Genomic DNA, 15,662 nt, shown 5'->3' with positions numbered 1-15,662 from the left:
TCAAACAGTTCACACAAAGTATTCCCTCATGAGGATTTGCTCAACTCCAACAACAGACCTCCCAGAGGAGGCAGAAGTAGCCATCCTCCACAAACCACACATTTCTATTACACTCACCGAATCTCAGATCTGCACAGCTAACTACGAAACCCTTCTAGTCAAACACTCTCTTCTGCAAACTCTATCACACAGTTTCTTACTCGTCTACAGGTCACCTGGAAATGGCAGGCTTTTCACTAAGAGCTTTTGCGACTCACTAGCAAACTAACTACTTAACCACCCAGCATTTGCCCTACTAGGGGACTTTAATATCTGGTTTGACATGCCCAACATGACTTAACCTCTGGTTGACAGTCTTGAGGCACTCTACCTTACCCTGCATATCACAGAACTCACCCACATTGCAGGCCACATCCTTGATGCCATTTTCAGCTCCTCTGACCTCCTTTCAGCACCCATAAACCCCTCATTTGGACAGACCACTCAGTCATACCTTTCTCTCTCCACACACCGCCCCACCTCCCAAGGCCTCCTCTGTCACTCCATCTGAATTAAAATGCTGGAACAAGGTCAAGGACACAGATAGAAATGCACCCATCAAGTCCTTTGACTCCTGACTAAACATCTCACTCCTTCCTCTCACTCCCTCCAGCTCAGCTCCCTCCAACAGAGGACCAACCCGCAAGTGGTTCACCCGCCACCTAAAGGTGTTAAAAACCACAAAGCTCTCCCTTGAGCTTAAATGGTGAGCCTCCAGAACCCCAGAAAGCTTGTCAGTGTTCACCCACCATCACCAAAATTACAAATCAGAGATCCTAAAGGCCAAAAAAGCCTGTTCCAACAAAAGAATCCTGAACTACCGCAGCAGCAGCAGAGAACTACACAGGATCATCACAGAATTCCTGAACCCTTCTTGCACCTCTGCCCTGAACACTTTGTAAGTGTTTTCAACCCAGCACTCCACCTAAGTCAATGCCTAGTGTGTGAGGCCCAGCTGGAGCCCTTAATTATATATTTTTATGTCTAAAGTTCTTTTATTTCTGAATGATGTACCCCTATATCACACCCCTCTTTTTGAATCCCCCCGGTCTCACTGAACCAAGAAGTAGGTTGTTTTGCAAAGTTAAAAGATTTTTTTTATGGATTGAACAATATATATGTCACACTTTTATGAATTTGAACAATATCTAGATATAACACTATTAATATTTATACAATGATCAGCATTGGGTGATATTACAATCAACAATCTCTTTAATCAGTAGGAGTATGGATGAGAAGAATAATGTAGCATAGAATAAACTTTTGTGTGGGTTCAATGAAATGCAATGATAGGAAATTAATGCAGCACATAAATAATACTTGATATGAATTCAATCAAATGCAATGTAATTACTCTTTCCCCCTGATACTACTCAATCCCCCCTAATATGCAATATAGAGATGGAAGGAGAGAAAACAGGTTTTAGGAATAAACACTCTACAAATGCAGTTTCAATCCCAGTTCCCCCCAGCAAGCTTAGAGAAAAGCAGGAATGATTTTAGAACAGGTTGAATGCTTTTGAATGTGATTTTAAATGAATGGGAAAAATGCTAAAAATGGTTTTAATTCTCTAAATGGGATTCAAAACTAGTGGAAGCTGCTTTGGATAGCTTCAGGTAGACACTAGCAATGATGGTTGAATGACTAGCAGATTGGAAACTGAATTCAGAGGTTGAGTGCAAGAAATAGCTATCTTACAGGTGATGAAATTGAGCCAAGTGCAGATTTGCGGCAAACCTTTCAGTGCCCGAGAAATGCGATTACAGAAAAACTAAAAGGTGTTGGAATGCGTTTCTTGGTATGTTTGAAATCTGAGGATGTCAGCTTCAATTTGACACTTAAATACCGTTTCTAGCATGTACGGTTCAGAAGTTATGAAGGTTTTAGTAGAGGTCGATTTTTCTCGAAAGAGTCAAGATTTTCAAATGAAAGATGTGCTTTTGAATATTACAAACAAATATTTTTTTACAATAGGGAGTCTATGAAGCCGCAAGCTACACGACAGCAGAGCCACAGATCCAGTGACACCCCCGGATGGTTTCTAGCTTCCGAGACGCTTGCCTTTCTTCCGCAAATATATCATCGCAAAGATGATTTTATCACTACAATTAACAAAGGACTATATGGATGAGGGAAAGATTCAGAACAGACAAAAGAGATTCTACAATGCAGTTATGGATATGCTAGAATGGTTTGGGATTGGGATTGGATTACTTAAAGCTAAGAGATTGGCTATGGACAATTCTATGCTAGATACTCACAAGAATCCGCTCGTCAGGACACACGCACTTCCTAGCTGGATACGGCTTCAGATCAGACTACCCAGCCCAACTGGCGCCCGGACTCGGGAGGACCAGCCTCTAGCCCTACTCAGAGCTCATCCTACTACCGATCTTGCCCTGAAAAATACTTAGTTCAAAACCGTACGTTGGCTGTTTTCACTTACCAATGGGTTATGACTGATGTTATACATCACTATGTTCTTTCATTTTTTATCGTATGGAGTTGCATAAGCAATAATAAAGCAATAAGTTTTAAAGTTTTAATGTATAAAGAAGACTTTTTCTAAATCTGACCATGAAAGCAATTCTTTATGCAATCGCTACATGCATGGGCCAGTGAAGCCCCTCAGCGCCCATCATCATCCACAGTTTGTCATCCCAGTATCCTTTCAACCTTTTGGGGATCTGGAGTTGGTCCCCAGACGAACAAGGAGTGAGGCTGCAGGTTGACCTAAATTGTGTTCCAAAGAAAGGTGCGCGGCAGGTAGGGAGTCCCGAACCAGAGAACTCCAACCAATTGCACATACTCACAACTATGGTTTGGAATAGGCCCGTCAAAGATCTGGTCAGAGGTTTTGGACTGAAATTCTGCAAGCCTAACAGACAGGACTCAGGCACCTGGTTCTGCACGCAGCACGGCACTGGGTCTCTGCACGGCCTCTGGTTCTGGATCTGACGGGTTGGTTCTGGAGTTTACAGCTATCTGGGTTCAGCTCTGCTCTACTGGTTTGGATCTCTGGGTTCTGGCAAGAGTTCTTGGCAAGAAGCAGAAAACAGCGCAGCCAGGCTGTTCAATGTTGGTGTGCCCCTTAGAAGTCTAGGGTTAAAATCAGGTTGCAAGATTTTAAAGGCCACCTGAGAAGGGTTCAGCTTAGAATTGGGCCTTCTGCTTTCAGAGTTCTGGAGTCTGGATCTGGATTCTCCTGCAGAGCGCTTCGCCTGTAAATCAGTTGATGGGTGAATGTGTGTCTCTAGGTCCTAAACAGTCCATATTTATCTATTTCCCAAAGGGGTGGGTAGGCTGCTTATACTAAGCCCAACCTCTAGGAATCTGATTGGTCAGAGAATTCCCTCTCCCCTGATTTGAGAAGGAAACCTATTGTCATAGTGATGCTGCAATTTACAATCCAGGGAAAACCCTCCCCTTTGTTTCTACACAGAAAATCTATTTTTCATAGAAAGCATATCTACAATATCACCAACTTGCTAATAATACATGTCCACATCGCATATTTAATAAAGCACGTATCCGTCCGAAACCCATCTTCTTGAGAGTTTCGGTTCAAAATTGACAGTTTTTTGCGCTTTTGGTTGGTTACCCAGTGTCAGATCTGTACACATTTTTCCACATACATGCGCATGACATCTGGGCATAACCCTGTAAATTTTCATATCCCTAGCATGATCACAATTGCTAGAATATCAACATTTTAGTGGTCCGGTCTCTGAATATCGCACAGATTCCAGAGTAGTTTTAAAACGTGACCAGAATTTTCATTTTAACAACACTATATTTACAGATTTTTACCAATTTTGTTCAGTTTTCGATGAGTCTTTCTCAAAAAGATATTTTCTGTGCTTTCAGAATAAACAAAACTGTCTGTCCCCGCCTCCAAGGTTTGGCTGGGCCAGAGCAACCTGAGCTTCTTCCTGCCAGCAGTTGTTTTCTGTCGACACCCAAATTTGCATTTGCTTTCGGTTCAAGAAGCCTATTGTCTCTTTCCCAGAGCAGCAGAGCAAATCTCCTCCCCCTTCCATTAACATATAACTGAGAATTCCTGCCCTTTTGGTGGAAAGGAGAAGGGTGGCGTGTTTCTCAGTAGGGGGAAGCCTCTTTGAAGTTGAGTGTGGCTACATTAGTTCACTTTTAAAACACTGCTTAAAATTGGGCTTTTCTAAAATACAATTAACATTTTCTACCAATATACACACAAATCTCTTCATTTCATTCTTTTTCAAACATAGAGATTGAACTGTAGCAACCCATATTGCTTTTGCTGGCAAGTCTCTTCTTTTCCACAATTTGATTTTAAGACACAAGTTTTAAACTGACAGTATAAGTAATGACAGCTAGGACGCAGGTGAGCGGCGGTACTGCGCCCATATCTGACATATATTTCCAAGGCAAGCACCTTTTGAATGTGGATTTTTTATGATGAAAGGTGTTTCTCCTGTCATGGTGCTTATGGGGATTCCTTAAATAAGGTGATGGTGAACACCCCACAAGGATGTTGGATCTTCTCTGCTGTTTGGGAACCATGATTTTGTACTTTCAACAGCCAAGGAAAAACGGATTTTAAACACTTCTGGATTTTCCTTTGGAATGTAGCACTGCCTTTTCAAGCAGTTTTATTTAGCTCTATGGGCAGCCCAATGATAGGTTTTGGCAGTGTGGTCTCCTGTTTTACCACTGACATAGGCAAAATAGGTTGGCGGCCTATTTTTCAGGTTTACCTGCGCACTTCTCAGAGATTTCTAGTACACATAAGGCTTTTTGGCAGCCATTCTGTTGTTTTGATGAAAGCAGAGCACAGTGATGTTGCAGGGCAGAGCAAGACTGGGATGGTCAGTTTCTTTTCTTTTGGTTCCAAAAATGGCAAAGTTCATCATCTTTTCCTCCATCAGGGGTGGATCGACCAGTTCTCCTTGCCTAGTCCTGATGTGAGTATTGAGCAATACTCCGGGCCCCTTGGATATTTCCTCCCGGTCCGTGGGTGGTTCTCCTTGGTTTTAATTAACTACGGTGACAAAGCAGAAACATATTTGTAGACATTTCCCCACCACTATTAATGTAGTGGGGCGGACACATACATTTTGACAAATCAGGACACATTTTCTGATTGTAATTTATGGACTATATATGGAATTCTAGGGAGCTGGAGTGACCCCCTCTGGGGTTCCAGAAGACTCCTCCAGTTGCTGCTGGGTGTGCCTAGGATGGTAACACTTTAGTTGGTTAATATGGACCCACTTACCTTCCCCCTCTGCCAAAGTGCCTTTGAGGATTCGGATTTTGTAGGCAACTGGTGAGATTTTGTCTACAATTTCAAAAGGTCCCCTCCATCTAGGCAAAAATTTGCACTGTTTGGCCTGGTTCCTTTGGAAATTGTAGAAGTAGACCCGGTCTCCTACATTGTATTCTTTTCTATTAGGCTTTAAGTCATAGTGGGTCTTCATGCTGTCTGCAGATCTCTCTAGATTTCACTGAGCATAGGCAAAAGCATGTTGGAAGTGTTTTCTTAGATTTTCAACATACTCATGAGTTGTGGAGGCATTGATCAATGTCTGCTCTTGGGTTTTGTAGAGCAGATGCTGGGGAAGCACCATCCTGCGTCCAGTCATCAGCTCAAACGGTGACATTTTAGTTGCAGATGAAGGGGTAGATCTGATGGCCATTAGGACAAGAGGTAATCGAATATATCCCAACTTGGCCCAGAATCTGCCGCAAACATTTTTAATATGCTCACAATTGTTTTGTTGTATCTCTCTACTGCACCACTAGAGGCTAGCTAGTAAGCAATGTGTAGCTTCCTTTTGACCCCAAGTATCTCCCACATCTTTGTCATTACTTCGCTGGTGAAGTGGGTACCTCGGTCTGACTCGATCCTATGGTGTAGTCCAAAACGCGAAAAGATGTGGTTGATCATCAGGGCAGCTGCTGTTTCTGCCTTGCAGTTTGGGCCCGGGAGACATTCCACCCATTTAGTAAACAAGCATGTCAGGGTCAACATGTACTTTTTCCCCCTAGAGGAGCGAATCACGGGTCCGATATAGTCGACTTGTAAATCTGACCCAGGCAGTGTCATCCCCCTCTTTTGGAGAGGCGCACGGTGTGTGAGGGATGTTGGCTGAAATTGTGCACACACTAGACACCCTTTCAATTATTGGTTGAGGTCCTGACCCATGTGTAGCCAGTATGCAACCTCTCTTAAGAATTCAAGTGTTGTATGAAACCCCCTATGACCGGCTGTGGCCGCATCATGGGCGGGACTTAACATCAGGATTCGGAATGAGGTAGGGACCACCCACTGATCATGGCCAGCTAGGGATCTCCTCACCAACAAACCATCTTGGATTCAGAACATTTTTGGACATTTCATCAACACTTTGAGGTCCTCTTTCCCTATGTAATCGGTATCCATCAGGGGAAAGTTCTCAGGGTCCTCAATGTGTTGATAAAAGTTACCAATTATTGGATCCCCTTTTTGGTTTGTTGTTAGCACATAGCATGCCTCTGGTTTTCCAGTTAACCAGGTGCTCCATGAAAGCGTTGCATACATAATCCGAATCTGTGATTATGACCAGTTTGTGGAGTTGATGTTGGACAGCAGTGAGGATGGCTTGATGCACTGCCATCAACTCTACCACTTGACTACTTCGGGGAACAATCTTTTACCCAGCGGAGGGTTCTGGGTTCTCATTCACCCATGCTTTCCCTACGCCGGCCACCAGTTCTTTTTCCCCATTGTTGTCAACATGGCAAGAGCATCCATCCACATAGACAGTGGGCATTCCCTCACACTTGTCTTTGTGTGGGGAATTGAGGTATGCCTCCATGTTGTCCTTGATTTTTAGACTCTCGTCCTCGAAACAGTTTTCTTTGGCACAATCATGCAAGTCAGCCAGACCTTGCGTGCGCGAGGGGACTCTTCTTGTTTGGCCATATCTGACCTCCACAGGAAAGCCTTGCACTGACAGAATCCAGGAAGTAATTCGGGAATTACTCCCATTTCTGGCCCGGATTCTGTCACTTTGGAGATATTGCAGAGGCTGGTGTGGAGTCTCCACTATGATGTGTTCCACCTGGATAAACGGGCGGTAATTCTTCAATGCCCACACCGTTGCCAGGAGTGCCTTCTCACAATCGTTGAATTTTTCCTCCACAGAGGATAGAGTTTTACTCGCATAGGAGATTACTTTATTGACCTTGTCATGCTTTTGATATAATACTGCAGTCAAGCATGTATTAGAGAACCCTGTCTCCAAGAAGAACTCCTTATTTTTGACAGGGTAAGCTAGGCAAGGCAATTGTGGGAGGCTTCTTTTGAGTTGTCTTAGTGCCTCGGCTTGTTCTGGACCCCACTCCCACTTGACCTCCCCTTCAAAAGATGAATCAGGGGTCTTGTGATCTCTGTGTAGTCCTCAATGAACTTTCTGCTGTAATTAGTCAGTCCAAGGAGGCTCCTTAGTTCCTGCAGAGTTGTGGGGTCTTTCAATTTCTGGAGTGCTTCCACTTTCTTTTCCTGGGGACAGAGACCCTGAGGAGTAATCTCATGCCCCAAGAAATGTACATGGGTTCTACACCACTGTGCCTTTTGAAAGGATAATTTTGCTCCGGCAGCCCTTAACTGTGTCAGAAAATAATGGATCTCCGCTATGTGTTCCTCCACAGTCGAGCTTTTGATGAGAACATGATCTACATAGGCCAGTGTACCCCTTTCACCCAGGTCGGGCATGGCCTTATGTAGAAAAATGTTGAATTCATTGCCGGAGTTAATGTATCCGAATGGAGTCCGGGTCCTTGTGTACTGATGCCCCCCAAAGGTAAAGGCCAGCTTCTATTGGTCCTCCCTACTGACAGGTACAGTCCAGTACCCATTGGTCAGGTCTATTGCAGTGAATACCTGTGACCCCTGGATCTGGGCCAGCCCTTGGTCAATGTAGTGAAGAGGCCATCGGGAAGTATGGACCCATTTGTTGAGCTCCCTAAGGTCGGCGCAGAGTTTCCACTGGCCATTTGGCTTCAATATCTCCAGCACCGGATTATTGAAGGTGCTGTGGACTGGACAGATTATCCCACAGGATCCAAGGTTCTTAATTATTTCAGTAAGGGACTCCATTGATGCGAGAGGCAAGCGATATTGCTTCACAAACACTGGAGTCAATTGTTGTTGTGTGGATGTCGGTGTAACCACAGTCATATGAGTCCACCGCAAAGAGATCTTGAAAATCCAAGAAAACATGTTTCAATTTTTGCCTTTTCTCCAGAGTCTCACAGGCATCAGCTAGGTTGACTCTCTCTTCAACCATCTGCCTGAAGCCTGGAAAGACTTCTGGTTTTGCTATCGCAGCGACTTCCTCCAGCTGGGTGGAGAAGTCCCTGGTCAGAGTGCTGATTTGGACTGGTGGCTCCAGGTGGGGAAGGCAGTCCTTGCGGACTTGGAAAATCGCCTCATCCCTCCTGAAGTCACAGGTCACATCCTCTTTACCATAAGGGCAGGAAGTGTACACCAAGAAGTTCCCCCAATGCCGTGTAAAGATCCTGTCTGGTGTTCTGTTGTCATCACTGTCACTGTCAAAATAGTCCTTGGGGATTGGTCCTAACAGTTCATTGCCTAAATCTGCAGAAAAATGTCGGTCATCAACCGCCATTCCAATAATGGTGCCTGTGGCTAGAGTGATACTCTTTAAGTCGCTGTTATCCACCTCTATTGGAACGGTGTCATGTTCTATGTTGACTAGTAGTGTTGGGTTTATCCCCAACCCTTGCTGTTGGAGAGAAGCATTTAGATGAATATAGGAATCAGGGTTTTTCAGTTTCTGTCCTCTTTTAACTTTCACTTCCAGGGAGAATTGTTGGGTCCTTTATGGGATGGTGACTTGCTCTCCAATCTGAATTTCAACTACATAAGGTAGCAATTGAGCTGACCTAAATGCTTTCTCTGGATCATGAAATCCCATGGGATTAGCCGTAAATCGGGACCAAGGTTTGAAGTTTATTAGGTCCAAACTAATGGCAAAGCGATTGAAAATGTCACTGCCTAAGTAAAAGGCGGCAGTGATGTCTCGCACGACCCAACAATTATGGACTATGCTCTTGTTGCCTCTGGAGATTTTGAGCATACACCTGCTTGGCAGGAGATGTTTGGAATTGGGTGTTTACAGATCCATTTCCCATTTGTCTATCAGTTTAAATGTGGGAATGGCTGGATCTTTTGGGAGTTTGCGGAACATGGCTTCGCTGATGTTGCTCTTTCCGTTGTTCACACACACTCGGGCAAGAACAGAGTCATTCCCTTCATTTAACTGAACAGGGATGAACAACTGCTCTCCAATTTGCTGAATATCATCCAGACTCTGAGATGATTTCTCATCTTTCTGGACTAGAGGAGTAGTAATGGCTGATTGTGGATTGGTAAAGAATTTCAGAGTCTTTCCTTCCAGTGTGGAATGCCACCTTAAACTGGAAGGAAGGTTGATTTTCAGAAATAGAGAGGTCCCCCCGTCACCAGTTTGTTGTCCTACTGCTATTACTGTCATGTCTGGGATTTGGTTGTTCTGGAAGTGAAATTCTACTTGGTCAGGTTTTTGTTCAACCATGTGGCAGGTGCCATTTAAACTAACATGGTTGCCGCTCTGTTTTAATTTTATTGGTCGGCTAGTCTGGGTCCAGAGGACCTTGTTTACGCAATCTATTAGGGGTGACAACCTTCACAGGAGGTCATTCCCTAGTAAACATGGGGTGCCCTCTGGAGTTACAACTATGACCGGGTGCTTCACTTTGTGTCGCCCAATTTTAATGTCCAAATCTGCAGTCCCCTCGATGGAAATGTCCTTCCCGTCAAATTTCTGAAGTTGTCCAGGAAGAAGGGTGAGAGGAATTTGTTAATTCTCTCCCCTTCCGGAATTCAGTTTATCAAAGGCCTATTTGCACAGAAGGGTAGCATGGGGTCCAGTGTCCACCAGTGCCAAAATTGTACCCTGCCCCTATATTTGGACCTGGGCATAGAATCTTCCCTTCTTCTCCGCAAGGGGGCAGAAATAATGTACATTTTTGGACAACTGGTGGGTGCGTTTTTTAGTTTTGGACACTGTTAGAGAAGAGATTTGGGCAGAATTTGGTTTGGAGTCTAGGGAATCAGAAAAGAAAAGGTGGCAACTAGATATGGGAGAAGGTTTGGGTTCCCCTGGTTCCGGTTCTGGGTGGCCCCCCACCCTTTTTGGAGGCAGTAACCAGGATGGGTTTGAACCAGGGGATTTTCATGTTGTTGTTTCTGGGGGTGGATGATGGGCGGCACTATCACAGTCCCCACATCTCCCCAGTCTGGATTTGAATCCTTTGGGACCCATTTTTCTTTGAGAGGAGTTCCCCCATCACTGAAGGAGAAGATCCTTTTCCCAGGATCCTCTGAGGATCCCTCTCCTTCAAATTGGAAGATTTGTACCTCCTTCTCAAAATGGGTCTGTTTGGGTTCTTTGTTTCTCCTACCTCCCTCTCCTCCTCGGGTGGCAGACTTTCAGGGGCAGGAGATTTTGGTTCTGGTTCCTGGGTTTCCAGGGGCTTTTTACAAGTGGGGAAGGAAGCTTCCTCCAAGGATTAATACCCCCAACCCTTGTGCCCCCTCCCTGGGAACCGGTGGGTTGTCGGGGTTCTGCCCCCGTCATTGCTCTGGAGCGCCAGGTCCGGAGTTTGAGGCATTCTGCACCGGCATGCTCATGTAAAGGTTCTGTTGAACCCTCAGCATGCGACACAGATCCTGTGCCATGTTTTGGACCTGGCGCTCTAGCTCTGACACCCGCTCAGGCTGGGTAAGGGTAGCTATCCCTTCTCTGAAAATACCCCAGGTTTGTAAAATATGGGTACCCCTCCACCCTTGGCCTCCCGTCTCCCGGATTTGGTTGTCTGGGCTCAGGAAAGTGGGGAAAGAAGGATGGATTGTTCTGGGGTTGCAAGTTTGGGTACCTGGGGAAAAAGTTCTGTCCAGGGTTTGGGGAATTTCTGCCCTCCTGGGGGAAGTGAGGAGGGAAGTTCCCTGGGTTGGCTGCTTGGTTGGACCCCCCCCCTTGGGCTGGAGGAGTCCACACATAACCCAGGATGGGTCTGTTCCCCTTGTAGCGGGTACTTATGTAGTCACGGGAGTGAGGGATCCCATTTGTGGGACTACCTCCTTGGCTCCCTGTCTGTGACTGGCCCGAGGGCCTTTTGGGCTTGTGATTGCTCTGATTCTGTGCAGGCGGGTTTTTAGGCCCCCCATCTCCAAATCTAAAATGGGGGCAACCTTCACCTTTGCCACTTTTGCAGCAGCAGGGGTGTTTGGGTCTTTTTGCATTATTTTTGTTTTCTATGGGCTTTTAAATTTGTGTGGCCTGTTTAATGACCCAGTCTAGTGATCTTTTCTCATGAAAATCTCTCACTAGCTGGGTCATGATGTACTTTGGTAGAGCGTGGAAAAAAGTATTGACAAATTCTTTGCTGTTCGTGTGCACCCTTCTGGTGGTCTGCACAAAGGCATGCTTTAATTCCTGCACAAATTCTTGTGGGGCCTGATCCTCCCTGCATTGCAAGTTGTAGGCTGCCTTGCGAGCCTCCTGAGGATTTCTGTGCACAGAAAAATGCTTCAAGATGGCCACCCTATAGGTGGACCATCTAGAACGATTTTGGTCCTCCGCCCCACAAAGAAGCTGGTGTATTCTGGTGAGAAGGTCCATTTCACATATTGAATACAGCTCTGGCTGTCCTTTAAATGGAAAGTTTTCATCATCTGCTCCAAGAGCTCTAAGTGCTCCCAAACTGAATATTTAGCATTCTTATGATAGGGCGTGATGACGCTCCTTATCGCTTTGATCTGTTTTAAGGGGTCCTTAAGCAAGGCCCTTTTGGCGTTATTGCCCTTCTTGGTTCGGGTGACCCTGTTCCACTCCTCCTCTGACTCAGAGGCACTGCTACCAGAGGTGCCCTTCTGGCATTCTAGGTTTTCCCGGATTCTGCAAGCCTGGGAATGGCTGGCAGAATGTGGGGACCTAGTCTCCTGTGCCCTGGGGCGCTCAGAGGAGTCTTCTGATTCCTCCTTGCTCCCAGGATTTGATGGGTCCAACCCTCCACTGTCCTAGCTGGGTAGAGGTTTTCAGGATGCCCTTAGTGGGCCTACTCTACTCTCCCCACTACATTTCACAGTACTTGGGTACCCATACCCAGATGCCCGCCCATCCATTCCTGGGAGGTGCTGGACTATGAGCCCCATATTTCTGATTGGATTGAAATCTGCCATCCCCGTGGCCCTTGGCTCATGTGCTCCAGTGGAAATGAGGGTGGCAGAGTCTAGGTATTGGAAGAGGTGAAGGCCTCTGGTACTAGGGTTCCTGAGGTTATGCTCAGGTGTTTCCCTTTCCCAGCGAACCTCATCTCTATCAGCCCCTGCTCCCTGTTGCCATGCAAGAACCTGAGCCTTCTGTTCCTCAAGGCCTTACTAGTCTCTATCAATCTCTCTTGCGTGGCTACCTGTCTGTGGAGCCTGTCATTGTTCTCACAGAGAGCCTAATTTTCTCTCTGTGCTTCCTGGGTTGTTTTTGAGTAATGGGCCAGTCTTTGCTGCAGGAGGGTTACCTCCGGAGTCCTGTGCATACTGGCCTGGTCCATCCTTGCTAGAGCCTCTTCCACCCTCCTGGTGTGCTCTAACAATTTTTGATGGTCTTTTTGGAGGCCACTCAGTCCCTGGAGGGCCAGGTGTTTTTCTTCCAGTTTCTCTTGTAAATGACAGATATCCTGGCCTAAGGTGTCCCTTTCCTGAGCAAGAGCCTGCCAGGTCGTCCCTCTGTCTTTGAAGCGCACCAGCTTTCTGGCGCTCTTCATCAAATTCTGCCTGGGTGTCCAGGTCTTTCAGGATTAATTTATTTCTCACCTCTTTCTCTCTTTCTAGTTGGCTTTGCTGGGTGGCTACCTGCTCTGTGCATGCCCTGTTGAAATGTATCTGTTGCTCCAGCTTTTTCTGGCTCTGCAGTAGAGAGTCCAAACATTCTTGGTACTCCTTCTGCAAGGCCAGAATTCTGGTATCCTGTTCTGCCTTTTCCTGCTGCAGGATTCCCATGTCCTCTTTTATTTTGGTTATGTATTGCCTACTTTCATTTTTGGACTTTTTGCTCCTCTGTAGCCTCTGCTCAGCAGAGTCCAGATCAGTTTAGGCCTTTCCTAATGCCTACAGTTGCTTACTTGGGTGTGCCTGAATATCCTAGGTCAAAAAATATCATTTGTAGAGCTAACAGTGTTGTTCTCCTGGTAGCCTAAACAGTAGATTAAATCAAATTCAATATTACATTTTTTGGTCTCTCACCCGTCAAAGCCAAAGGAATCAAGCAGGGGGTGCACAGCAAAGACGCCGAGTAACGTTCTCGGGGAGCAGTAGTTCATCAGGGTCAGATAGTGACTTCTATTACCGTCACTTTTATAACCCTATTCAGGGACCCCCTCAACCTTTTTTAGGGGCAGGTCCATCACGAGGCCCCGGCCCAGGTTGGTTCCCTCCCCAATTTCAACCATGGGGACGAACCCAGAGACGGCCACGCTTCCGCAGGAGGAGCAATCGACCAGCAACGAACCAGTAAACTTACCAGTATTCAATTTATCACAAGTACTGCTTACAGCGATGGAACTTCAAGTTCTCTCCAAAGGACTTTCATTTATTCCTACACATCCTACTGATTGGTTCAGTGTACACTCCGAGATAAAAAGATTCTTTAGATCAGTTAGACTTAAGATCTTTTTTTCAGATAACCAGGGAGTATCGGATGAAAGTGAAACAGGGCTACACCCACCCTCTACATTCATCCCGGAAGACAGCACTATGCCGGCTGAACTCCTCACATTTGAGAAATGCATCCTTAGAGATCTTAACCAGCTACAAAAACAACATAGGACTGTTCGCTACAATCTAACACAAGCAGAGAGACTAGCCTTAAAATCCCTCAGCAGTAACTCAAAAATTGTTATCAAACCTGCGGATAAGGGTGGAGGCATAGTAATATTAAATCAGTCTCAATACCATACTATGGTACAAGACCTCCTCAGTGTACCAGGCAGTTACCGCCCTCTCCGCAAGGATCCAATTAAAGACATCCAGAAGATGATCGCAGAAATCACAGATTATGCCTTACTACACTCCTGGATCACTCCAAAAGAAGCACAATTTCTTAACAAACCTGACTGTTCCACCCCTTAATTTTATGCCATTCCTAAAATCCATAAAGACCTGGCTCAACCACGGGAGCGGCCCATACTAGCAGGCTGTGGTACCGTTTTGGAACCAGTCTGCCAATTCATTGATAAATATTTACAACCCATTAGCCAACAAACAGAGACATATCTAAGAGATAGTACCGCAGTAATCTCTCTGTTTGAAGGCAAGATTTTTGACCCGGCTACTAGCCTACTGGTCACACTAGATATCACGGCATTGTATACCAACATACCACACGATGAGGCTATGGACTGTATCAGAAACAATCTGACCCATTCTGCACTAAGTTTCAAAGCTCCCACTGAATTCCATATGGAACTAGTCTCCCTGGCACTTACCAGGAACTACTTTGTATATCAAAATCAATTTTATCAGCAAACCCAAGGCACTGCAATGGGTGCAGCCTTTGCCCCCAGCTTGGCCGTCATTTTTATGGCTGACTTTGAGTCCAAATTCAATCTTTCTGACATTAATCCATATCGCCAACATATCGAGAGCTGGAGGCGATATATAGACGACATAATCTTCATCTGGCATGGTACTGCTCAGCAACTTGACTCCTTTCTCCTCTGGTTGAATTCCTGCCTCCGGACGATTAAATTCACTCACGATATGAGCAATATCGAAATTCCTTTTCTTGATTTACTCATTCAACATAAGGCCAATCAACTGGTCTGTTCTCTCTTTACCAAGCCCACAGATCTCAACACATTACTGCATTACGACAGTTACCACCCACGCACTCTGAAAGAAAATTTACCCTACTCCCAGTTTCTACGCATCAGACGGAACTGTACATCTATAGCAGATTATGTCCAACATGCTACTAACCTGACCACTAAGTTCCGTCAGCGAGGGTACCCCAAAAAATTGATTACCAATTCCAATAAACGAGCAAGATTTACCCCTCGAGTCACCCTGCTACTACCTAAAAATGTGGAGCCACAGGACAAACTAGTATGTGCACTTACTTATAGTCCTCATTCCTTTCTCATCAAAAAAGCAATCAAGAAGCATTGGTCAGTGGCACAATTAGCTCTACCAGCTGAACCATTGCCGATCTTCGCCATGAAGAGACAAAAGAGCCTTAAGGACCAACTAGTCCATGCCTCCTCCTCACTAAAATCTTCTAGATCCACTACGACCAGTTGGGACCTTCGCCCACTGACGGGTAACTTTCCCTGCGGGTCTTGCTCTATTTGCAAATTTGCGACGAGGACAAAAACAGTCCTGGTGCACGGCAAACCTTGGGAGCTGAGACACTATTCAAATTGCAAGACTGCCTGGGCGATTTATTGCATTGAATGCCCCTGTGGGCTCAAATATATTGGAAAAACTACACGGCCAGTACACACTAGAATCACAGAGCACCGCTCCAGGATTCGA

This window comes from Ambystoma mexicanum, chromosome 11, assembly GCF_040938575.1.
Source record: "Ambystoma mexicanum isolate Mex_15411 chromosome 11, UKY_AmexF1_1, whole genome shotgun sequence".
Classification (NCBI taxonomy): domain Eukaryota; kingdom Metazoa; phylum Chordata; class Amphibia; order Caudata; family Ambystomatidae; genus Ambystoma; species Ambystoma mexicanum.
Note: the sequence above shows the minus strand (reverse complement) of the source record.